This window comes from Falco punctatus (assembly GCF_963210335.1).
Source record: "Falco punctatus genome assembly, chromosome: Z".
Lineage (NCBI taxonomy): Eukaryota > Metazoa > Chordata > Aves > Falconiformes > Falconidae > Falco > Falco punctatus.
Genome location: NC_137586.1, coordinates 62071813 through 62099694, shown reverse-complemented (window position 1 = coordinate 62099694; position 27882 = coordinate 62071813). Strand labels below are relative to the sequence as shown.

Here is a 27882-nt window from a genome sequence, read left to right as displayed (position 1 = left end):
AAACATAATGAGGCTTCTGAAAGCGCCATGAGGCTCTGTGTGTGGTTAAGCAGAACTAAGAAAATACTTGGTACAAAATGACAGTTGCCCTTGCCTGTGAATGCAACAGCAGATTTGTTATCTTCTGTTCATGTTTTCCTTTATTATATATTAGCATGCTCAGGTGATGAGATGCAGGAAGGAGTACAAAACAGCCATTACAGAAAACTGCTCTGCATCAGCTTGTTTTAGCAACAAGGGCTTTGATATCAGAAAGTGAACTGCAAGTTACATAACACTATTCGTTTTAATAAATTTCAAAACAAATGACACAAAAGAAATTATCCCAAATGATCGTATCTAGATTAGGTACCCTCTGAACTCCTGGGTTTTTCAGCCTTGCAGAAAAAACAAGCACCAGCTGAAGAGCCATTACTATTATCAGTTACCCTAAGACAAAGCATGAAAAGGGTTGGTCCCTTTAAAAGGAGACCACAATTTTTTCTAAACCTCAGCTGCACTGAGAGGATTTTCTTCTTAGTTTTTCTATCCACTTCTGCATGAAGGTTATCTCTGTGGACAGCAGACAGAACACTGTGATGTTGCTATACCTGACCTCTTAAAATCCTTTCAGCTGGAGGGAGTGGAAAGCGCTTTTTGGTTTTGTTCTTCCATAAATTCATAACTTGGCAAGAGTTTTCAATCCACTGTTATATTTCAGGATACCTGCTTAAGTTCAATACTTGGCCTGTACTCACCACCCATATGCTGCTGTTCTTACTAACCAAAACCTGAGTTAGCAGATGAAATAAGTGATCCATGTTTTCTGCATTCCTTAAAAGACCATGAGGAGAAGGAAAGAGATGATGGTCTGAACTTCTGGCTTGCATTCCTCATTACAGATCAAGTACAATGGGGATCAAGTGCACACGTACGTGAGAAACAAAAATGACCCCATGTTTACAATGTCACTGAAGAATGCTAACAATCAAAAAAACATTCTATTAATACAAAAAAAAGATTGAAATCAAGAAGGCATACATTTCAGGCTATTAACAGTCAAGTTGAGCTTTTATACCACTGCCAAGAAAAAAAGCCCCACTTCTTCCTTTATGATTCTGGGTTGGGAAGTTCCTTAGCTGGTTAGTCATGATGCATTCAGAACACGACGTGAAAATACAACACATAATTTGCATTTAAATACTATATTGAACACAAAGCAGTCCAGACATCATTTGAATCATAACTTATATTGGACCAGGGATGACTCACAAGCCTGAACACTCATTCTTCGTGATGATCAACTTTGCTATTCATGGCTAATTGTGTATGCCCTCACTGCATATGACTCGCTCTTGTTTACTTTTGTATTTCTCATAATCTTTTAAGGATTGAATTCCAGAAAGTTTAAGCTATTAAGAAGTCTAAGACAGGTCTTCATTCTCCTATTTTAACTGAAAACACAAATGAAACCCAAACCCATTAATATTAAATACATCAGCTTTAATAAAAAAAAAAAAAACCAAAAAACAAAACCCACACCTGTTTTATAATAAAGAAATATTTCCCCATTTTGGGTGACCTATCAGGGTCACCTTCAAGGTTCCCTTCACCACTTGTAGGGAAGAGAAGACCATTTGTCTTGCAGGAAATGTATCAGCATCTGTCCACACAGGTCCTGCACAAATATTGGAAAATCATCAGTGGAGATGCTGTCTTCACTGACAATAACCTACTATCACAGCATATCATAAGTAGTATAGCCTATTTTAGATCGGATTTCATTATATTGATGAAAAAAATAATGACATTTCATTGACAAACATTTTACCAACTGAATTAAGACACATACTGAAATCCAACATGAGAATTTAGAGACCAAAAGGAATCAATTTTAGCCATACGCATTTCCAACTTACGCTGTATTATTCCATGCTGATGATTCGTACTAATAGCACACTATCACAACATGTATTAGAACATTTATCATAACCAAATATTTTGTATAATGTTTTGGCAAGTAACAAGATAGCACTTGAGAGACGATGTTTAGGAAAGTCTGCACTCATAAATAAAGCATATTTAATATTTAAAAGTGATCTGTTATTCACCCTGCCATTTTTAAGAGTGTGACTAGTTTCTTACAGGAACTACTCTGCTTGTTACACAAAACAATACTAAGACCATTTCTTTTAAGACCTAAAAAGGCACTGAAGGAAGCATCATCCTAATAATCATCATAAACACTACTGTGCTTTTGTCACCCTCTTTCCTTGCAGAAAAATGGTGGAAGCACCTCTGCATCCACCGTATCCTCTAATATTTAAGCAGCTGTAATGAACATTCACAATGTTACCAGAGAAACATCTAGTATCACCAATTTTTCTCCTGAAGTCATTTACTCCAAACAGTAAGTCCTCAACTGATGTTTTAAAATTTAGTATCATCCAAAGCCTCTCTAGCCAACAGGCAGGAAATCTATGATTCTAAAAATAATGGTATATATAGAAAATGACTGGAGAGGATGTTTACTATAAAGCAGAAATTTAGGCTCAGTAAGTTAGACTTGTCTCCAACAAACCTTTCTTGCGCATCATTGTATTTAACAGAACTGAGAAGGAGGAAAAAAAAATCACCAGCTACTTTGAGTGTCCTTAAAAACAGTCTGGTTCCAGGAGCCTACTTTCAGTACATATGTTTACAGGTTATTTTGAAAGAACTGTAATTCTGACAAAATATTCATTAATGTATTATCTGCATTAGAAGTAACAGAAAAGTGAACTGAACAGTAAAAAGACAGTAGAAAGAACATGAAGAAGCACTTTAAATAGAACAAACGGCAGAAGCAGGAACTATTTAAAGACTGAAAATGATGTATATTGCTTGTATTACTCCTGCGTGCACAGTAATTTACTGAAAAGACTTCTATGTGAACTAACAAGCTGTATGCTTCTTGCTACGCCTTTAAAAGGCATCTTTCAGTGCGTGACTATCCAAACCAAGTCAAAACTGGGTTCCGCTGATCCCTTGAAGAAAATCCTATCAAATGAAAAATGTTCCTTACAGCTCATAGCCACGGGCCTCCGCAAAAATCAGCAGGAAGAATTTTAAATCTTGAGCCAAACAACGAAAAGGATGAAATAATTTGGCAGCGTACGTGTCTCCCAAAAATCGCTACACGTTTTTGCAAAAGCAAGGAGCGTTCTGCTGGCAATGACCTAATTACTAGAAGAAAAGCTGCATATCTGACAAAGGGAAAGAAAGGACCCACTGCTTCATACATAATTTATTAAGATTTCCCACAGCATTCAGGTTAAGTCGTGGACCCAAGCATCTCTTTGTGATGTTAAACAAATTTGTAAGAAGTCAGCGGACCCCAGGGCGCAGCGGACGCGCGGCGCTGCCCCCGAGCGCGGCTCGCCAGGCCCGCTCGCCGCCGGCCGCCCACCGCGCCCGCGTCCTCCGCCGCTCGCCCTTCCCGGCGCGGGCTGCGCGCTGCGGCAGCGGCGCCCCCGCCGCCCCCGCCACTAACAAAGCCGGGCCGGTGCCGGCCGCGGGCAGCGCCTCTGCTCGCCGGGCAGGGGCTGCCCGCCGCCCCCGGAGCCCACGCCGCGGGGCTCCGCGGCGGCTTTGTGCCTCTCGCCGGCGGGGCGGGCTGGGGTTCGGTCCCGCCCGCAGAGGCTCCTCGCCGCGCCCGGCCGCCCGGCCCCCCGGGCGCGGGGTTTTCCTCCCCTCCGCGCTGGCTGCCCTTTCCCGCAGCCCGTGCGTTTTTTTTTTCCTTTTTGGTCGTTTTTTTATTTTTTTTAGCCACAAAAGCCGCTTTCTTCTCTATTCCCGGCGGCGCCACCGCTGCCCTGTCACAGGCGCAGGGCGCCGCCCCGCTTCCCCCGCCGCTGCCGACCGGGCGCGGCGGCCCCGGGGAGCCGCCGCCGCACTCACCCCATGGCTGCGGCCGCAGCGCCTCCATCCCGCCGCCAGCACCCGGCCCGGCCGACCCCGCCCGCGCCCACCGGCTGCGCCAGCGCCGCGGCCAATACTGCCCCGCCGGTCACGTGCGGCCCGGCGCGGCAGCGCAGCCAATGGGGGGCATGGGCCGGAGGATGCGCCCGCCCCCTCCGCGGGGAGCAGCTGCACCCCGCCTCGCCCCGCTGCCGCAGGCGGAGCCGCGCCGCGGCCAGGCCGGGAGCTGCGGCTCGGGGCGGCGCGGCCCGGGGGCGGCCTGGGAGCAGCGCCGGGGCGCTGTCACTGCGGCGGGCTGCCCCGCGCCCCACCGCCGCCCGCGGGGAGGGGCCGGGCGCTCTCCCGCAGCCGCCCGCGGCAGGCGGGGCCCGCGGCTGGTAGCCGGGAAGAGGGCACGCCTGCGCCGGGAAGCCGCTGGGAAGGAGGCAAAGCAAGCTCCGGCGCCGTCCTCCCCGCAGGACCGCGCCGCGGCCCTCCTCGCCACCGCACACCGCCGAAGGCCCGAGCCGTTCGAAACCCGTTACCACCTCCTGCGCGCACATGACGCACCACACCGAGCACCATTTCTGTCACCGCACGCAGGCTGACGTGCCAGCTGCGGGCGGGCTGAGCCACCGAGAGGGCCGCCACCACTCCCTTCTCCCTGCGGAACCACCCGCCGCTCCGTAACGGAGCACCGGAGCACCGCGCTTGACACGCTGCAGCGGTCAGTCAGCTCACAAGCACCTGCACCACTCCCGTTGCGACGATTATCACTTGTTCTCCTCTCAGTAAGAGCACACAAGGACTACACGCCGTCTACGACTACACTCTCTTGCATTCCTATAAAAGCAATGTGTTTTCCTTTATATAAAAAAATTAAAACTAGGTTCTGCACGGATTAGAACTACAGCAAATACAGTCTGTCTATTTTTAAATGCCACAGAGACTGCTTATTAAGGTGGCAGCCACAGGCATATCATTTCAAGGGTCTCAGGACTTACCTGCAGTGCACTTCTCATGTGCTTTTGAGATACAAAGTTCTTAAACTACCAAGTACTAGTGACATCAGACCAAATACGTACAAACTTATAGCTACACCAAATTAGGACAATAAGTATCAGTTTAGTAATGGGTTGGAAAAAAATCCAAAAGACAGATGAATATACAAGTCAATTTACAACACTATTTTAGAATCTCCTTCCAGAACCAATCTCTCTCCAAGGATAAGGCTGTAACAATTAAAAACCCACAGAAGCACACTGAATACAAGAGACAGCAGAAATCAAGCTGTATTTCAGCGGTTCTAAGTCTGTATTTTCACTTTAAGAAAAGGTTATATAGACAATAGGTACTATGGGCATGTTGTCTAAAAAAATTCAGCTCTAATATAGAAGGCCGCTTCACAGAAACAGCACAATTTTATCTTTTTAATCCTCCAGATGTAGTATTCAAGAACATATCTATGGGCAGTGCACTCCATCTCAACACAATAGTGTGGGATGCAGGACATCTGAAAAAGTGCAATGGTTTCTCAGCTAAAGCAAATTAATGCCCTTCCCTGTGGCACTTCACATAAATTAGGGAGTTATATGCTTACACAAGTGGCCATATAGTTAGATAGCTCATTAAAAACATGTATTGTTACATGCCTGAGGAAATCTTCTTCCTGCAATCCTTTCTTTGATTTGTATGAAACAAGCAGGCTTGTGATACCTCGTGGCTGGGACCAGACAAAATTAAAGGCGCTACAGGCCTGTGTACACATGTGAGCAATGACACCGCAGATACTTAAATACTACTACTTTAATTTTAGCTGTTTTCTCATGGCTCCTTTCTTCAGTCACAGAAGGCAATACTCCACTCCCAGGAAAAACGATCTTTACCAGGTAACTCTCAAACACCTTCATGATTAAGGAGATGTGCAACATTATGTTATCTGCTACCTTCAGCACAGTAGCACACAAAAACCTCTTTGACTTCATCAGTATGGCTAACTGTACAGGTCCTGTCACTTAAGCTGTTACAGTAAACCATTTTCAACAAGAGTGGGCCAGTGTTCAGGGTGTTTCAGGCTGTATGATTTTTTGTTATAAAGCTTCTATTAATTACAGGCAGCAGCTGACATCCCTCTGTTTTTTGATCCACTCAATTTCATTTCACAAAGACTAAAGTCATACTCCCTCAGCTGTAACAAATTATCACATTACTCTTAAACTTTAGTTTAGAACCTAGCTAGGCATTAGATCTTGCTCTGTATCCTACTGATAAATCACTGATATATAATGCTGTTCCTCCTATCAGAAAAGCAAACCTAAATGCTTCCAGCTGTTATGGCACAGCTCTCTCCATCCTGAAATTATTTACATTAGCATAAGCATATACACGAGTAAGTACAGACCTAACTCAACACTTACATTATCAGCTGTCAAGTTGTTGCAGTATGAGATGTGGCTTTATAGACCAATCAGGTTGGTCCTGTTATGGCTTTGAACCATGTTCAGAAGCTGCAAGTGCAATGCAGTCTGGAATGAGTACTTCAAGACAATACCAGAGAATCAATGCCCAAGAAAGTGCCAGAGAAACTGAAATCCTATTTACTTCAAAGCTACACTGCATACTTTAAGTGAAAAACTAAGCTTGAGAAGTACAGTTAATTCTCTAGAATCCAAAATGGGAATATCAAAGATTGAAGACTACGTAATGTATTCCATTTGCTTACATACAACATACTGCATTTTCTGCCCCTCTGAAAAACTAACTATATAGTTCTCAATCTGTGAAAAGATTCTTGTTAGTCCTGATACTGGTTAGTCCTTTCTGAGCCTAGTAATCACAAGCTGCCTAACTTAAATTCAGTACTGATGAGTGATCTTACATTCACTGCTCAATAGCCTGAAGTCCCATATCTATTCACAGAACAAGCAGAGCATAAGCAGCAGCACAAATTCTCTAATGCATTCTGCCAAGATGACAGCTGAGTGGAGGCAGAAAGCTTTCCCTTCCCTGCTCAGAGTAATGTCCATACTGTTAATAATTTCATAAAAATGGTAGATTATGTTTTGTGTGTCACATGCACTTAGCACTGAAACAAAATCCAGTATTAAGTGAAATTCAGTTTAATAAGCAGCATGTTACTAGTAATAAGATGACTTTTCTCATACTCTGTCTTCCAGTGGTGCTAAAACAGGTTAACAGCATCATGATACATACTCTTTATTTTCTTTCAAAACTTCTTTCTATGTGCTGGATCCTGCTAAAAGAACTGATGCTAATGAAACAGTAAAAAAGGGTCAGGCTCTCAGGAAAAAATAAAACACACAAAGGAATTAGTTGTTTTCTATCTGGCAGAAGGAACAAGTGGCTTTTTCATTCTTTGAAATGAAAGACCTAGCAATACCTGGTCCATATTACATTTAAACCACCACCCCCCCTTTAAAATCTATTATAAGAATGAAATCTCTGCATGTAAGCTATCAAATCCCAGGGACGCAAAATTTAGTATTGAAAAATATCAGCTCAGTTTCAGTACTTAAAATACAACTACTTTATTATTTTGGACAAGATTCCTGCAGTCTACCCAGCACAGCATTCTGAAACAGCCAAGTAGGAATTTAGCTCCCGAATAGGAATTAGCAATCTTTTCATAGAATGTTTGATGTAACCTGTGCACTAAATATTTCCCAACTTCTTACTGCATTTATAAAAATCCAGTTTGAGACCAAACAAAATTGCCATAACCCTGTTTTCCCCTACTGCTAAGTGGCGTTAAACAGAACCTCTGAGCAGATTAAGATCTGCATTTTTAAAAACAAAGTACTCCCCAAAACATCTGTTGGCTTCATAAAAATCAAGACTATCACAACAGAAAGTGCAAGAGGTTTTCTGGTTTTAGATAAATGGCTCATAAATGGAGCAGTTCTCTGTGCCTTTACAACCTCACCCTTTGCAGCAGTACCCTTCTCCCTAGCAGCCTTCCGCTATTTAATATATTTAAAGTGATTGGTATTTCATTCCTAGTCATTGTACAAGCACAGCACTACCTACCTCTGAAACTCTGGGTGGCAAGTGGGTTGAATAATGAGTTAGATTCTCTCTCTGTTGCCAAGCTCTATGGTTGGCATTACTCACAAACACGAAACAGTGTTGACTGACAGAAGAAATCTTGCCTTCAGAACTTCACTTACTAATCAAAGTTTTACACATTGACTTACATCAGGCTGCATCTTTTAGATATGTAGTATAAGCACATTTTATTGAGAAAGTAAACTGAAAACATTTCACATCTGTTTTACATAGATGGAAATTTCATCTTAACACAGGACTTCATAAAATACTTTAGCAGCTGCTATAACCAAAGATTGTCTCTTGCCTTTCAACTGTATTTTAAAAATCAACAAAGATGAACATATTCTCTGCTTCTCATTTCCTTGGAAATTGTGAAGTTGCTTTCACCCCTCTCACTACCACAGACAGACTGTGTTCTCTCCGAGTCTTGCCCTTACCATGCAACTAGCATCAGCGGTAATCTGTATATACACACATCGGGAATACTCATAGGCTGCTCCCATCAGCATTAGTATCAGTGTTTTGACCATGAAAAGCTGTATTCCTACTTTGTCCATCAGGATTCTCCCAGTAAAGTTGCATATTATTTCCTTATACAGGTGACCTCCAACTACGAGCATTAGAAAGATCATCAGAAAAAAACCCCTCCCGTTACCAGAGGATCAAGAAATTAAAGGACCACCTTCCTCAGGCAGATGCAGAAAGGACAGAGAAAACTGTCACTGTTCCCAATGCACCATCCAGAACACATGCACAACTCTTCTGACAAGTTCTACAAAAATGAACAGGAAATTTCTGTACTGAGAGTAGAAAAATCTTACAAGAATGACTTTATTTCTGATTCCCTATTATACTAACATACTAACGTTCCAACTTCATGTTTTTAGAAGGCTGTGCTACAAGTTCCTGAACTTTAGAAGATTCTTCCACAAGCACTGAAAGATCCATCTTTCACGGGGGTCAACTGACTCCTGCAATGTTGTATTACACAAGCTAAATGAGAAAAGCAGAAAAATACATGCGTTTAGTTATTTCATAAATAAGTCACAGGAACAGAAAGCTATCACCTGCTCTTTAAATTTTTTACTAGCTAATGCTCTCTATTGTTTGCCAGTTCCTTACTTTTGCCTGTAAGTACTGTGCTCTCTGGGGCACCTCCCACTCACGCTCTCCTCCCTCTCACTGAGTTTTTCCATTCACATGCAGGTTTCTTGCTACAACTTAAAAGAAATGAAGATTCAAGGAGAAGGACTGCTACCTTCCTTACATCTGTGAGATCTAATGCAGAGCCACGGCCCTATTTGTAATATCGGTCACGTACGTTCTAAAACCAGTACAATAATGAAAAGAGTTTGCATAGCAAACCATTAATACAGTAAACATCACCATCCATTTACTCATTCTTTTATCTCAACTATATAATAAATCCCATCTGTGACAACTTTTGTGTCACATTACCTACAGTTTCCTCACCCTCTAGTTAAGAGTATCACAGTATTCTGGTATTGTATCATTGTTTCCTCTACTGCAACTTCTCCAGGCTTGTTAGGTAGTTCACTGTATCTGTGTACTGTAATTACCAGTTCTTACTGCGGCCATGCCCTACTTTTTTTTCTTTTCCTTCTAACCAGCTGCATATTGCATTTTCAGTCTTCCTTTACTTTACTCTTCTCTTCCACCTCCTCCTAATACAATAGCAAAGCATGCCAGTTTTTAGGCCTCATTTCTAATGGACTTTAGAGTAAAAGTCTTCATCAGAAATAGTTCTGTTCAAGTATCAACAAACTGAGTTGTTACTTAATCTGCGCCTCACCTGGACATCAGGAGGTAGCAAGTCAGGGCAATGTTGTGCAGTACCTCAGGTGAAAGGCAACAGGAAAGTTCAATACATGCCTATGCATCAGCTCTTGCTTTCCACAGCTACCTGCAGATATCTTCATCATACTCAATATTAACATTGTGTGTTAATTTTCACACAGATTTCTGGCTTAAATTGAAAAACAATCCTATCCAAAAAACTCTGTTGCAACAATATAAAAGGAGATAAAGCTAAAAAGGCAGAAAATAGAAATGGATTGTCTTCACTCAACCCACTAGAGGGGGGGACTTTTACAGAAATTTGGACAGCTATAAAACTCATCATTTGTTTGTAATGTACAGGAAGTGAGTTTGACCAGAAACCAGAGACTCAACTTTCAAGTATGATTTACTCCACTGATTCTTGCATGTGCTTACCCACTCATTCCAAACCTCCAGCAAACTAAAGGCTTATTCAGCACTTTTGGAAACCTGAAATAGCACCTTCACACCCCTCTCAATTCCATTTCAGTAGTATGTTAACAGTATTGAAGACTGAACCTCTGTAGTGCTGAACAACTTCTATATAAAAGCCCTTGTCTAGCATATCTCAGGGATTCTCTGGGGAATTTTTTTCAGAGGAAAAGCTTTTCTTAGACGACTCTGTTCATTAATACAGATTTCTCCTCTTTTCCTCATATGAGCCATACAGTAGAAAAATATTACACATTTAGAGAAAGACAAAGAATGTGATGGTTTCCAGTGTTTATTGGAGAGTACAAGGCTCTGGATCTGCGTGTTGTCCACTAGAGCTATCTTCTGTAATCAGAGCATTTAGAACAAATACTTTGTCCTTAGCTGTGGCTCTGATGTATGTTTTCACCCAGGGCTGCACATCCATCAGCTGCTTAGAGACTGATTAATGGTCAGACTCAACAGAAGAAACTATGAACATAGCTAGAATACTTACAGTGGCCTGAGTTACAAGACAAAGCCCTATTTTGCTGCTTCTTGATATTTGGCATCAGTCATAAGAAGTTGCAGTGCCCACATCTGTACATGACAAACTGATGACTGCACATGCAAATCGATGATCAGATTCAGTTTCTTGTTACGCAAGAAACTTGTGCTTCTTGTCGACACAGGTCACTGCTAAAGAAGTGGATGCTACATGGTTATATAAGCTTAATAGTTAACCCAGGAGCATCCCAGATTTCAACACCGTTCTGGCAAATGGAAGCTCTATCAATGCAGTGGAATATACACTTTTCTTCAGTCTTCAGTCTTCCCTTTATTTGGTTTGAACCAGATGTTCTTAATGCAAAAGCTGATTTCCTGTAAGCATTCTGACATTTCAGTAGTAATAAATCAGTTAAAAATACATTTAGCTAATGACCATCAACACGTTCTTTTTGCTGAAGATATTGAAAAGAAGGGATGGTCAATTTTTGTGGAATCCCGTAAGCAACGACCTTATACAAAAAGGTATGTCAACCATCACCATTCTCCAAGTCTAGGAAAAAAAGGTTCCAGGCACAGCCAAGTTTCTTAAAGCCCACAGCATTAAGAAAGGCTGTGACAAGGTCTAGAAACACAAAGGTCTTGCAAAATCATGGCTGTGTGTTCTCTCACCATAATTATAATCTTTTGAACACTTAAATGAAGGCCTGAGCCTCAGAGGCTCTTAGCTAGAACATGACAACTGTATCAAAGCAATCTAGAAAAACTGTCCTTTACCAGATAAAGTGTTGACAAGGAGTCTGAGCATATGTGTATCTTCCTTTAAAATCTCAAAAAAAATCCACATTTCAGTCCATAACAGTAATTACTACGGAGTTCAAAGTACCACAAAAACCAGCTCAGTTTGTCATGGAAGATTTATGCTGTACGATTTAAGGAGTACAAATTAGCTGGTTTAGCAAAAAGTAGGCTGGTTTTTATTGCTGTACATAGAAACTTTCCAAGTTTGTAAAAAGTTTAAAGAGATCCATCAGCTGGGAATTAGACAAATCAGAATTTAATTTCCTAACACCAGTGTGGTTAATCGAATCACTAGAGCTCAGCAATTGAGCCAACAAGGTGAGTCAAGATACCTCTTTTAAGAAATACAGAGAGTGTTCTGCAGCTTCTGATACAAGGGTCATATTGCACAGTGGTGGGATCCATTCTGGGCTTGAAATGCGTAAGAGTTCACAATTCATTCAATCCTGCAAGAATTTAATTCCTTGCAACGTGCATACACTCACAATGTGTTGCAACAATTATAACCAAGTCTCACACTACTAAGATTTAGCCAATCGCTTGTTAAGAGTAGGAAACAAAGTCGTCCAGCTCTTTTCTCAGGACCAATGCAAACTTCACTATTAATTGACATCTGTGTATGCAGATATAAGCTGCTATGAGAGCAGCACTCCTGTAGAATCAGTTTATGCTCCTAGGTAGCACAAACCCCACAAACACCTGACCAACACACAGTTTTCCTGCTCACAGCCATATTAACCACCAAGAATAATGATCCACATCAGATTTTTGGGTCAGCTTTTGTTTTGAAAGTGTTCTTGCTCTCCTCAGCTTATTTACTCACTATAAAAATACTTCCTTGGATGATTTGGACCTCACTCCCATAGGGAATTTGCTGTTACACAAGCCTCTAGACATTGGTGGCATACTAAAAATTTTTCTTCTTCCTCTTTCAGCACAATTTAGTGGGTTTACTGAGAGTTAAAAATCCACACCCTCATTTCAAAATATGGGGGTTTATGGTGTTGGTGGGGTGGGTGCTAGCAATTATGTTTTTCTTTGGGGGTTTTCAATGAATGGCATCTTCAAATCTTAATCTCTGCAACACTAGTGAGGTTGAAAAAAAGACTTTTTGCTTCCATTGGGGTGGGGATTGTTTTTATAAAAATCTTAATAGTCAGTAAGGAACAAAAAAATATCAAGTATAGGCTGCTTTGTCCAGTATTCAAGAAGCATGAATACTTTTTGAAATTGATATACCCACTCAGTAGAAAAGGAATGATACTCCTTTTTAATTTTTTGCATATTTTATTTTGCATTTGCCTAGAGATGCATATCCCAGATTGCACCTCTAGGCAAACTGCTTCCAGTACCAAACTCTACACATGTAGCAACAGTACTCTATAATCCATACTTTCTGGAGTCACACAAAACTGGCCTTTGAGCCATCCTTTGTCCTGGAAATCAACATGCAACTTCAAAGTAAAGAAACCTGCATCTGAGACAGCTACTACTGAAAATTTACCACTACCCAAGTTACTTCTGGGAAGTAATGGGGAAATTTAATTGAAGAAAAGGGCTGACAGTCATTGCCAGAACAAATAAAGTATCAGTCAAGTAACAGAACAGAAAAATGTGCTTGAGTTTGTCAAAAACTGAGAAGCCAGGAGTGTTTTTAAATTCCTTGATCTAGACAGAATGTGTATTTGAGTGCCAGCTTCTCTTCTCCAGTTTGGATCCACGGCCACCAGCTACTCAACTTAAGACAATCAAAATACCTAAGTTGCATGCATCAAATCTTAGAACCTAATGATACAATTGTTTTATTTAACCTAATTATATAAATGTATTAATTAAAGTGTATAGCATTGCAACTCTCTTGAAACACTCAGGTCAGGTACAATTTTAAAAACTATCACTGAAAGGAAAAATATGCTACAGATTACAGATACATTGTACATCTTTGCTTTCAATCCCTACAGACACGGGAAGGCAAAACTTTAAATAATCACAGCTACATTTAGAAAAGTACTCCACTGTTAAGTGCACTAGAAGAACATTCTCCTTTTTCCTCCTAACACATAACCCCAATATTTAAATGAAAACATGTATTTCCAAAGTTCCCTAAGGCAAGTCTGCTAGAACACCAGCCTTAATTAGCTGAGATTTAAGGAAAACCATACTGGACACAGATCTTCCTTCTCAGAGTGAATTTGCACTTTATTGATCTATTATTCTTTCATAACTGTTTATATATTTAATGAAGTACCGAATCCCTTACCAGATTGTTTTAACGTTAAAACTCAAACCATTCAAGTTTAAACTTGGCTAGGTACTGAGTGATCCTGAGTAAACTCTGGCAAACCTAAGACATCGTTGCTGCAGAAAGAAAGATTCCAAATAAAGTAGTCTTGCAGGCAAACTTAGTGACTGCAATTCAAGGTAAGCTGACATCCCAATAATTTTAAGCATTTCCCGTAATATTGAAGGGGTTAATTTTGCAAGCTGATTACCCCAGGTGACAAGAGAAAACACACAAATCTTCACAGTATTATTTGTCCTAACAAGGAAGAAACAATAGCAGAGAGCCCATGTCATTGGCAAAACCTCTTCTGTCGCATAACAGAAAAGTTCTTCTCCACAAACACAACTGGTAGTAATTGAAATTTTCTTACTTAAGATTTTGTATTGCTCCCCAATCTCACTTCTTTTTCCACTCTCCCCGTATATTTTGCCCTATCTTGTGACCAGACATGTCTTAACTTGGAAATTTCACGTATTTTTCACATTATGGCACTTACTCATCATGAGATAAAACATGTATATGACTAAAGCCAACTGGATGAGTGGCTTGACTGAGACTGTTCTGGTGTACCCAGATTTCACCCACCACATAGAAGGACACACATATGCTTCAGTCATGTGATACAGCATGGCCATTCCATAAAGTCCAAGCACTTCCGTGAAAGACTGTATAGCATGACTTCACTGAAAACAAGTGAGCTACAAGAGCAGGGGCTTTCTAGCCTACACCTGGCTGATACTTTCCTGATTATTTTTTTTATTTACTGTTTATTACCTTTCCTTTCCCAAAGACTAAATGTTGGCAAGTGCTAGTAGTGAACCTCATGAAAACCTTATTCCCCAGTTCAAATGCCTGGCAATGTTCTACACCAGAGACTATGAGCGGTGTAATTGCTTCAGTACAGGAATCATGTCTTTTTATGGAACTGAGGTTTGCCCAACACAAAGCAATTCCCATTACTTCCAGAGCTTCCAGAGACTCCTGCAATATAATTACGTAACAACTTGGGAAATGCGGAACAGAGGCAAGAATGATGAAAAGCACTATCCATCCATGTTTACAAATGGTGCAATAAACCTAAAAAGAACATGAAATGAATAAATAGACAATTCTCCTTCTAACAGCAAACTAGTTGCCAAACTGCCCACACAACAATTACTTGACTTTGTAAAGAACTCCACCACTTATAAGTCTCAAGTCAGAAATTTTTCAAGCAATAAACACTGAGCAAGTAACAAATCTGTTCATTCCTACACTACATATTCAGAGCAGTTTACTTTAAATGCATGAATATACAGAGAGCAAAAGTAAAACTTCACTACAGTAACCCCATTATGTTGAAGGTAGATGTTTTCCCATTATACTCTGAACAAGTTAAAACGTTCTAAAATACCTGAGACTTCCAAAATATAAAATAGTGAATTACAACCAGGCTTTGTTCTTAACAGCTAGTTTCAGGTCTTCCTTGCTGCATGCATACTAGGCTGTCACACAGACTCTTCAGTACTTTTATATCATTCAAGGCACTATTTTGAGTGTGGGGAAAAAAAAGGACCTGGGCATCTTGCTCACAAGTAAAACTGAGAAAGAGAGACTTGGAACAGTATAAAGACAATCATGCACAGACAACTACTTTTTCATGCAAATAAAGCAATACACAAACCCACTGTTTTTAGAGGAATACAAGCTCTCTTTCTCCATTCAATCCATTCTCTTCGGCTTCTAGCACTTGAAACATTTTTTGGAAAAAGCTTTAATAACCAAGTCTAGTTCTCAAGGTCTTAGCAATGACATTTAGACATTTAATTAGCAAGCCATCACTTGGACTGCCATCTAAATCTTTTGTCAGAGACCTAATTCCATGCCAATTCAAGCATCCCATTAGTCTTATATTAACTAACAAGAGGTCTCATAATATGCTGGCTACTTGATTGCACTGGCATGCATTAACAGAACAGTGAAGTGAGTCTAAGTGAATGCAAGGACATAAATTGACAGTGTACACATTAAACTAGCACAAATATTCTAAAGCAAAAATATAATAATCACTTTTCTGTATGAACTGGTACTCAGGCACATTCCGTGCTTCCTGGTAGCCTGGTGCAATTATAATGACATCCAAGTTAAAAAAAAAATATTGTATGAAATTAAAACTGTTTCACTGATTCCAAACTGAGGCCTGATCTTAAACCTTTCTGGAGCTCATTCTGAAACATATTTAGATACTTACACACAGGAATTAAGTATCATTATTATATGCTGGCATTTCTACTCCAAGTCATATTCAGTACACAGAATTTTAAAAACTGTCATGAGCATAAATAACAATACCTATAAACAAGCTACTTGGAACCAAAAAAGAAAAAAACACATTAGCTAATGCTCTTTTTCAGCTTTTATTTCTAATTTAGATCTGCAGTTTCCACTGAAATAACAAAACACAAAATGTAGAAAAATGCTAGAGCAAATTGCAGGAACTCTGTGGCTTTTTCTCCTGCTCCTGTGGGAACAGGAACTTCACAGAAGTTTGAGTCACTACTTCACTAGACTGGGCCAACATTAGAGTCCTGTACAATGAAAAGCTGTATTTGAACAATTCTGAACACCAGGGAACAAAATCCAATAGTCATTCTGCTGACATGGAGAGGAGGAGGATGACTGTTACAAAAAAAAGTTTAAAGAAATAGATGTAAGAGTGAATTGGGAATAATTCAGAGTTGTGCTTAACCCTGGTATTGATAAAGTCTGTAAACAAAGTTTTGTTACATTATAATAGAAATACTTATTTATATGAATTACGTATATATTTATATAAATATAAAAAAATCAACTTAAATTTGTGTTAAAAACCAACATGTGGAAGGAATATGGTCATATATTAGATTCTGCTAACCTCAGAATCTCATGTATCTCATCATTGCCTACTGACACTGTCGTCTCAGCAGTGATAGATGCCAATTATAGTGTCAAGGTTACTGCCACCAAAGCTTTTACTCCAAAATTGCTGACAAGGAGGCTTGCGATGCCGGAAGTTAAATAAGTAAATTCTAACATAATCAGCATTTTATTTCAGTTGCTCTAGATCCTGGTGTATAGGATCTGCTGACAGCCAATTTTACCCAAATTTCATTCCACATCCAAGCCTTTAATGACTAATACAGAGTAATCAAAGAGACTTTATATGAGCCCTTGGATCACAAGTTCTGTGGGAAACAACTTAGAAGAAGTAGACATCTCAAGTGTTGATCTTTCTGAGCAGAAGACACAAAAGTTGCAATCAATCTCAGTGAGACAAGGCAGCCATTTAAATGCAGAAATCTCATTATTCAAGGCATGTACAGTATTTCCTTCGTGGAACATCTAATTCAAATATCTGAATCTTCCCTGCCTTCCCCTAAAAACAGAGTTGAATTCTAAATAAAAAAAAAAACAAAACACAAAAACCAACAACACAAAAAAAACCCGAAACCCACCAAAAAATAAAACCCAAACAAAAATAGTTGTGAGTTCAGAAGAACTTCAGTCTTGTATTCCTTCTACTGTAATACAAGAACCACAGCTACTTAGCCCTTTATGACCTATGCTTTGCACATCAGAAGTATGAATTTTCTACGTGAACGCCTAAACATGGTGAAAAGAGACACTTCTTCCTTTGGGCAAGCATTATGGGCACTGGAAGGGCCCTAGCACAGGACTGACAAAATACAAGCTTCTCTTTCAGAACAGAAGCTGACTTCTCTGTCATCAAAATGAAGTGCCTACCTAACTATTTGAAGCTTTTACTGAATAGCAAAATGACAGGATGGCCAGCATTTTCACCGAAATAAGCTGGCTCCAACAAGATGCTGAAATTCAAACCAGGCACTAAATCAGCTACAGGAAAGGTGGTTTTTACTAAATACACAAGAACAGTGTGAAGGTCGCCCACTTCCATAGGCCCTTAGACGGCATTAAGCACACTTCTGTCTGTTATGTTTAATGTTTCAAAGCTTTTTTTGGAACTAGATGTCAACATCTAATTGCACACAAGAGTTTACAAATGAAGGCACGCTAAATTGCTGGTCTTAAGAACAAGCTTATAGGATTCCAGAATTTAACTATATTTATTTTTTACTGAATAGTAAAGACCAATGTGACCAATCATCGAGACCAATATGAGTACCAAAAGACTTTGCAACAAGAAAAAATATTTTCAATACGCTGCCAATATTAGGATGGTGTTCTGAAAACAACCACAGAAAAAAAAAAGGATACTTCATCTGAGTAGCACAAACCAAGACAAATGGTTGCAGTATTACATTAAGATGTCAGCAACCTGAGACAAAGTGGAAGTTCTTCGCAAGACTGACATCTGAATTTAGATCTAGAAAGACTGCACTTCTATGACCTGCATCCAAAAAGAACAGCTGAGGAACATGCTATTTTTATTCAGACACTACACACCAAATACAACTTAGTAATATTATGAACTATGAATCTATCTATTTTGCTCCATTTTCAAAAGGAATGACCTGTTTTCGAAAGGAGTATCAGCTTGATGAATCTTAGCCTATTCCAAAGGATTTTATACATACACAAACAATGGAGGTTAACTGTTGCTGACTGAAGTGACAACTTACACTGCTGCAGTTAAAAAAACAAAACTGTTTTGCACTAACATCCTCTTCTCAGATGGTTCAAGCCACCAAGGAATAGACTGCATTATTAAAACAAATTAGGCATATTTTACTCCAGATTTTTTTTAAATTTACATTTTAGATGTTTCAGTTATCAATGATAATTGAATGTTTCAACGTTTCCATTATCATTCAAATAAAAATAAATCTGCTGTCAGATCACACTATTAGAAGAAGTCTTGACCATTAAAGCATCTACTGGGATAAGAAGTAGCATGACTGCAACTTGTAGAACATGAACATAACTGCTCAAATTCTTACACCACAGCCTTATGAAAAGCTTAACTCCTAGAGCTACTATATTCCAGGACAGTACTGTTACCATGTCTGAAATAAAACTTCTAAAAAAAATTAGGAACTGAAAGAGTTTAATATCTGAACTACTAAATTCCAATGCTGCTAAGCAGGCATCAACATGGTAAATCTATTTCCCATTATATCCTTCATATGCTTTCAAGCACATCCAAAGGTACATTAATATTAACTACACAGCAGGACTTCCTAGAATGTATGTTTAGCATGTAAACAGTTTGTACATACGAGCTATGAAAAAAACTACCCTACTCCTTAAGACAGACCCCATACACATGTGAAATGAGCCATTTCAATATGTAGTCTTCTTATAATAGCATATACTACTGCTTCTTAACAGACTTTGTAAGTTTGATCTTCCAGTCTACACCACAAGAAGTAACTAAACATTCCCCTGCCCTCCCCCCAAACAAAAGCTCTGAAACACAGGTCAATTTTAACTTGCTCTGCAGCACACTTCTTTGTTTCTCTTAATTACAACATGTAGATAACAACTACTCTTCTACGATCAACACATTCCCCAACATTCCCCAAATCCAAGCACAACTGGCCTGAAAAGCAACATTACTTCACAAGTTGGCAAATCAATCATTTCTGAACACAGAGATCAGCTGCAAGACACAGTAAGTAAGAACTTACACTGCAGTAACAGCTACCTGTAACAAACAGGAGAACCATCAACATAAAGACTGAATTGTAGAGAAGAAAAACAATCAAATCTATCCCAGCAGAGAAGGCCATGGATTTATTATGAAGACTAGTTACAAAAAACTATTAATTGTAAAAAAATATAACAAGAAACACTCTTCACAGCAACAAGAATCTCTCTGCATACTACATGCAGTATTTATTTGTTTTTATTAACAACCCTCAATTTCCAGGAAATAATTACAACACAAAGCTACATTACATGAAACTACTAGGTTGGACAAACTCCTTGTAATAACTCCAATATATTAACACTTTGTTCCTACTGTAGTCGACCATCTCAGTATTAGATCAAACGTGAAATTTAGTCAAAGTATGTAAGTATCTGTAACAAAAAAAAAAAAGAATTTGAAAAACAGAGGATGTTACAAATAGTTAACAAAAGCATGGCCTTGGGAGAAGGAATGGACACCATAAAAGTCAAGCTGGGGCATAACAAGGTAAGCTCCAGGAGAACCAAATGGTTAATAAGACCAAACAGAAAATTACTGGAATGGTGTGTGAACTTGCCTGATTAGCATACTAAAAGATCCAAACCAGCAAAGAAAGCCCCCTGCTAATAAATCCCCTCCCCACAAAACTTGCCCAGTGTAAAGAAAGAATGCTGTACCTTTAAATGGAGACAAGGCTCATAATAACCTTTAAGAAGTAAGTGTGGCTAAAGGTAATTGTAAGAAGTTGTTCAAAGTGTACAAAATGTTTTACTGTGTGATAAGAGGCGTGCAAGCTTTGTGGATTTACAACCTAGCACCCATCTCTGCACTGACATGCAATAAATCTCACCTCTATGTGTGAAATTGGCTCTTTGCACACTGGGTAACGAACTCTGTAAGACAACAGTATAAGTAGCAACACAGATTCAGATCTGTTCTGCTACCTATTCCAGAATATAAAGTCTGTACCAAAGATTTTCACAGGATTTGTCAAAAAAAAAATAAAATTAGAAAGATGATCTGATGGGTAATACCTACTAAAGCTATAAGGATACATTAAATATTACAGTACTTTCCATTTTTCCCCACATTTCAACCTCATTTATAGTTTATGTAAAAACAGTCTCTACCATATTTTTATTCACACTAATACTTACCTTTCCATATTCCCAAAAATCAGTTAAGAAATGCACTCCCATATAACAAAAAAACCTACAAAACCAAACCCAAACCCCAAACAAAACCTATCAGGAGATAAACCAAAATAAGGATCAGGAATCCACCTCGGCACATACAGTGCCATCTGTAAGTCCTATTTTGACATTATTCAGGCATTCAAATAATATTATTAGAATCATAGAATAGTTTAGGTTGGAAAAGACTTTTAAGATCATGGACTCCAACCGTAAACCTAGCACTGCCAAGTCCAACACCAAACCATGTCCCTAAGTGCCACATCTACATCTCTTTTGTTCTGGTTTCAGCTGGGATAGAGTTACTTTTCTTCTTAGTAGCTGGTGCAGTGCTGTGTTCTGGCTCTGATGTGAGAGCAATGTTGGTAGGACACTGATGTTTTTAGTTGTTGCTGGGTGATGTTTATACTAAATCAAGGACTTTTCAGCCCTGCCAGCCAGTGTGCTGGGGGTGCATTGAGAGGGGACACAGCCAGGACAGCTGACCTGAACTACCCCAAGGGATATTCCATACCATGGTACGTCATACTGAATCTATAGGGTAGGGGAAGAAGGAACGGGGCAACATTTGGCATTATAGTGTTTGTCTTCCCGAGTAACTGTGACACATTACTTGGGAAGTGTACTCAGAAAATGGAGCCCTGCTTTCCTGGGGATGGCTGAAAACCTGCCTGCCCATGGGACTTGTGTGTGTGGCTGTTGCTTTACCCATTAAATTGTTCTTATCTCAACCCTCAAGTTTTACATTCCTTTCAGATTCTTCTCCCCATCCCTCTGGGTGAGAAGGAGTGAGCAAGCGGCTGCGTGGGGCTCTGTTGCTGTCCGGGGTTAAACCACAACACCTTTTAAACACTTCCAGGCATGTCGACTCAACCACTTCCCTGGGTAGCCTGTTCCAATGCTTGGCCATCCTTACAGCAAAAAAGTTTTTCCTAATAACCAGTCTAAACCTTCCCTGGCGCAAGTAGAAGACATTTCCTTTTGTCCCGTCACCTGTTACTTGGGACAAGAGACTGAAACCCACCTCGCTACAACCTCCTTACAGGGAGGTATAAAGAGTGATAAGGTCCCCCCTCAGCCTCCTTTTCTCCAGACTAAACCCCCCCAGTCCCCTCAGCAGCTCCTCATCAGACCTGTGCCCCAGCCCCTTCCCCAGCCCCGCTGCCCGTCTCTGGACACGCTGCAGCCCCTCAATGTCCCTCTTGCAGAGAGGGGCCCAGACCTGAACACAGGGTTCGAGGGGCGGCCTCACCAGTGCCCAGTGCAGGGGGACGGTCACTGCCCTGGTCCTGCTGGCCACACTGCTGGGGACACAGGCCAGGGTGCTGCTGGCTGCCTGGGCCCCCTGGGCACACTGCTGGCTCCTGCCCAGCCGGCCGTCACCCAGCACCCCCAGGCCCTTTCCCACCAGGCCCTTTCCAGCCGCTCTGCCCCAGCCTGTAGCGCTGCGTGGGGCTGGTGTGACCCACGGGCAGGACCCGGCACTGAGCCCTGCTGAACCTCACACCACTGGCCTGGGCCCATCGCTCCAGCCTGCCCAGGTCCCTCTGCAGAGCCTCCTGCCCTCAGGCAGATCAACACTCCCACCCAACTTGGTGTCATCTGCACACTCACTGAGGGTGTACTCAATTCCCTTGTCCAGACCATTACTAAAGATATTAAACAGGACTGAACCCAATACTGAGCCCTGGGGAACACCACTTGTGACCGGCCACAATGGATGCAACTCCATTCACCACCACTCTCTGGGCTCAGCCATCCAACCAGTTTTCTACCCAGCAATCACTGCACCCATCCAGGTGATGAGCGGCCAGTTTCTCCAGGAGAATGCTCTGGGAGACGGTGTCAAAGGTTTTACTAAAGTCTAGGCAGATAACATCCACAGCCTTTCCCTCATCCACTAAGCAGTTCACGTTGACGTAGGAGATCAGCTTAGTTAAGCTGGGCCTGCCTTTCATAAACCCTTGTTGGCTGGGCCTGATCCCCAGGTTGTCCTGCATGTGACAAGAGATGGTGCTCAGGATGATCTGCTCCATAACCTTCCCCAGCACTGAGGTCAGGCTGACAGGCCTGAGTCAGAAGTCACCCCACTACCTAAACAGGGAGTTTGCAATCCAAACACAAACTCCGGTAGAGCCTGTAATAAAAGAAGCCAGAGGAGGCTTGATGGAAACACTTCCCATTGATCAACTGAATTTCATTTTAAAGCATGTAAAAAGAAGTGGAAACCTTACTCCAAGCAGCAAAGCACAACCAAGTCATAAAACTCAATATATGACTCAATTAGCTTAAAGTGAAAGCAGAATGAGACAAAGCAGGCATGTTTGAGTAGTAGAACTAAATTTCTGTATAATTTTTTTTAATTGGCATCTTTAACACTATTATATAAGAAATATTATTGCTTAGTTCTAAAAAGATTCTTAGCTGAAGTCCTTTACATGGAAGAATAGCAGCAATGTGGAATCTCCATAGCAAGGGTTTGAGAGGAGAAACACTCATGTGATCCTGAGAACCCGTTTCCACTAATAAAGGGAGAGCCAAGTCACACAATTTATGCTTTCATGATTTCTTTGCACTCTTGTCACACAACAATGAGAAGTCCTAGTTTCCTTCCAGTTCCTTCCACATGCCAGTTACTACAAAAAGGCCCATCTACTAACAGCCAAATTCAGTCTTCTGAAGCTCAGCACCTTTTAGAAGCTATTTAAAGCAACCAGCACTCTTCCCATTAACTGTAGAAATAAGAAAGATTCTTCTTATTTGATTTCTAGAAAAATACAAAATTTTCATGCATAGATTAAAATCCCTGAGTGAAAAGTCATGCCTTACTGTGTCACCACAGTTCTATTACAGAAGTTAATCTCTTAAAAAATACTGCAGTATTAAGAGAGGCATCACTATACTATTTCACAAAAGCATAAATTCTTCTTATTTTGAACTATAAAGTCTACATGAGTAAGATCTCTTCCTCCATTAAAGATTAATATTCTATCAATTTGTGGTTAAAATGCACCCTGAATAATAACCTACTTATGAAAGACACCTCAAAATGCTACTGATCTTCAAAGTCTTAGTTTATGATTTCCACAGAGAAATCCAACTACTTGTACTCTAATACAACTATATTTACTAATTCAAAAGATACTCTTGTCTACTGACTTTTATTTCTCACTTTCTGAAAATCCACATGGAAGTAATAGCAAATTTAATTCTCTCTGATCTCAAAAAGTGTTCGTATGTTTAAAATGTCTTGTTTCCACTAGTCATGACTAACATTGAAGCAATCCTCCTCTAATAAAGACATAAATTAACATATTCATGGAACTCAAATCTTTGGTAGTCAATTCAAATGAGCACATACTAGCCTTGTGACCATGACCAGCAAGCTATATCAGAGGTACTGTTACAGTATCATGTGGAAATAAAAGCAAAAAAGTATTACTCTTTTTAACCTTTTTGATAACTACCTACCTCCCATAACCTTCAGTGAAACCTACCATCTCTGCTGAATACAGATCCCCAACATTTTGTGCAAGTGCTTGCTGCCTAGTAGCTTTATTGTCCAGCAGCAACCACTGCAACAAGATACAAACTTTTAACTAGAACTGAATAACAGTCACCCAATAATCCAAGCTCTACAACAGCACAACATAACCTGTAATAGTGATTTCAACAGCAAGTTATCTTAACACTGTTTTAACAAAGTCATACTTATAATTCAAGCTAATTAGGATCAAAATCCCAATAGTGTGAGGCTACTAAATATAAAAAATAATAGAAGCTGGGTATGTGAATCTGGAGGAGTCAAAGCTAAGACTACAGTAAAAGCAGTTTTGCTCTGCTAATACTGGTAACAAATGGATGATGAAAGTAGTATGAACTTGAACAGCAAACAACTAGAAGATCCATTTAAAGATCAGTTACAGCTACTCCCCAGCTGAGAATACTAAATACATTCATTTAGTACAGTCATACTGCATTTTTAAACATATAACGGAGACATCACTGAAAGCTAAGCTCGTAATACAATCTTGATACTTTTTTTCTTTTAACATTCACAATATTGATACTCTTACTAAAACATGAGAAGTTAGCAGTGTATGTTGTATTCAGCAAGCTGGTAAACTACATAATTTCAGTCCATTAAATCACTGCTTATTCTGTCACTGTCCTATGAGTTACTAAAAATCATACTGTGAAAACATAGTAACTCAATACAAAGAAAAGAAAAAGATGCATTGCTTTCTACTTTCCCAATTAAACTGCGGCAACTCAAAGAATACATATGGCACCAAAAAAAAAAAAAAAAAAGTCTCTCACTGAGTTAAAGTTGGTGTGAGAGAAGATCACTTCTAATGGGTTGCTACTATAGAATGCTATGAAACAATTTCTACAGGATAGTTTGAAGGTGCAAACAAGATGCACACTATCCTAAATCACCACTATGCTTTCACTTGCCACTCACAATATTTCAGAACATCTTGCTACCATAAAATATTTCCAAAAGCATATACCTGTGTGAATAATTCTGTTTGTTGTTACTGAGCTGCTTGAAGCAAACAAAAGCTAACTACTATAAACCAATCCAAACTATTTTGCTTTTACTCAAATAAAGAACATTCAGTCTAGTCAAAACACAGTTAGCTAAATCAAAACCTTTTTTCTTGATCACTACAGAGTTAAAGAGGTTTTATTGTTAACTGTGCTATTTAGTTTTAAACACAATCATGGACAGATATAACTTCCTTACTCTAAACATTATCTACATATGAGAAGATTCTAGAAATAATCTATTAGTCTTTACTGAAAATACATATATACACACAATTTTTTTTTGAAAGCATACAAAAGGTACTGTAAATACAAGATGCAGGTGTTCATCGGGGGTTTACAAACTTTCTGCATACAGTGACACAGCACATCGTTGACAGTATTCACTGTACATTCTAAAGAAGCTGAAGTTGTGATGTTAGTGACTTGATGAGCATTTTGTGCAACAGGTGCCTAGGTATCAAAACTTGACATAGTTAGGCATGGATTTAATTTCATGGAAGTGAGACACATGGTAAACCACATTCTTATGCTCAACAGTGTTTCTGACTGCATTGCTTAGGAATAAAAATATATTGATAAACTATATCACCTATTTAGATTTCCACACTTTGGAGGTTTACAATTTTCTTTTGTTCTGAAAGCTAAAGCATCCAAGGACAGCAAGTACTTGCAAGGTCTTTCTCACTGGGCAGAACTATTCTATGAATAGTCTTCACTATAACTAAAGGAAAAAAAAACGTATCAAGGAAGTTGAAGCTGAGGGGTAACACTTATCTCACGCTATTCACTTTAAGGCCAGTATTTCTTGAGTGCTTAAGATTGGATGAACCCATTCGGCACACAATTTTTTTAAAACCCATTTTAAAAACATAAAATTACATCACCTGAATAGGAAAAAGGTTCAGTTTCTCTGCATTTCTATTAGTGACCTGATCTTACTTAACTCTTGCCATAACCATAACTTACCAAAATGTTAGCAGTACTCCTGAAGCAAAGCTTTCAAATCTATGCTTCCCCACTGGTACATAGAAAAATCTCCTCTTCTTCAATCAGTGGTTGGTAGAAGCAAGTACATGAAATAGTTCCTGTAGAACCTTATTTCATTTTTCAGAAACTTAAAGCTTTCTATGACAGCTTTACCAAAAGGCTTGTCTTCCTAGTTTTACAGGTCACTACCATCATGTCGTTTGTAGTTACTATGAGGGGGTGTGTGAGGCAACAAGTTAGTTATATAGTATACTTATATCTTCGCTTCTCCATTGTTTTGCAGTTACACAATGAAGCTGTAATTTACAGAAACCTGAACTACTTTACATTCAATCACTTCTGAAGCTACGAATGGCCACTGAGGCTAGCCCAACTTCAGAAACTGAGGCTGCAGTCACAGACGCCTGTACAGATCCACCCCTCATTGCAAGAGGTCAGAGGGGACACTAACAAAAGAAATAAGCCCTGATAATACAGAGTCTTTAACTTAAAGACTCATCTAAGAGTCAGAGGAAAATTTTCGCAGGTCAAGAATTTTAAACATGTTTCCACAGAAGACAGCTGCTGAGCTTTTCCTAAGACCTAGTGCTGGGCCTTGACCCTATTGCCTTCCTGCTCCAGTGGTGTTTCAGCTATCGAACATCTGAACACTTCCAAGCAGATTCTGAAGAACAAAACGACTAAATGAAACCAAATCGCATTATACCACCCCAAAAAACCCAAACCAAAAGCAAACAAAAAAAAACCCAAAACCCACCCACCCCACCCCCAAAAAAAAAAAAAAAAAAAGAAGCAAGCCACTACTGGCTCTGAGTAACACCCACTAGATCAGGCTCCACTTGCGTGGGGAGAGCACCCACGGGGCGCGGCCCGTCCCGGCGCGGCGGCCCCCGCAGTGCTGCAAGGCGGCAGGGCTGCAAGGCGGCAGGGCCGCCGGTGCCCAGGGCGGGCGCCCTCAGGCAGAAGCGCACACACGCCTGACACAGACGGGTACCCGGTTCAGCCCCGCCCGCGGCCGCCGCCAGCAGGTGCTGCCCGAGAAGGTGAAGGCGAGGGGCCCGGTGAACCGCGCAGGGGCCGACGGGCACTCACCTCTCCGCCTTCCCCTCCGCGCCCGGCAGCGCCGCCGCGGCTTCTCGACGCCTCCTGCCGCTGCCGCCACCGGCGCGGACCCGCCGAGCCTAGAGCTGCGCCTCCTCCCCGGGGCGGCGCGAATGAGCAGCCGGCGGGCGCGCATACAGGGACAACCGCTCACCCTCCTCACCGGCGAGGGCCGGTCCCTGCCCCGTCTGCCCAGCTCCTCATCCCCGCGGCGGGCTCCGCGGCAGCCCTGGCCTCCTCCCCAGCTCCTGCGCGGGCCCAGCCCCCGCCCGGCGGCCGCTTCCCTCAGGCGCGGCGCCGGGACCCTCTCCCCGCCGGCGCAGCTCCGCGGCCAGCCCCCTCACTCTCCTCCCCGGACTGATCTCCCCGCCGCCATCTTGTCTGAGGGGAAAGCAGAGGGCGCAGGCGCAGCCCAAGGAGTCCCGGCCGCAGCGGCGGCGGCGCGCATGCGCGCGGGCGGGACCCCACCCCCACCCCTCCCTGTGGCGAACACCTGCTGCGGGCCGGGCTGCGGGCCGGGCTGCGGGGGGCGGCGGCCCCCACCGGCCACCCGCTACCTTAGCAGCCGCCTGCCGCCTCCGAGGCCTCGG

General features: G+C 41.1%; 1 protein-coding gene across 3 annotated transcripts in view; it reads right to left on the bottom strand.

Moving 5' to 3' along the window:
- APC (APC regulator of WNT signaling pathway) overlaps positions 1-27645 on the bottom strand; it is a 102745-nt gene extending 75100 nt beyond the window's left edge. For 2 of the 3 annotated variants that reach the window (XM_080371221.1, XM_080371223.1), the window contains exon 1: positions 27284-27645. The gene's annotated coding sequence lies outside the window, so the exon portion shown is untranslated. Of the gene's footprint in view, positions 1-3918; positions 11503-27283 lie in introns of those variants that run through there. The other variant, XM_080371222.1, reaches the window with a different exon arrangement.
- Positions 27646-27882: the final 237 nt, after the last annotated feature.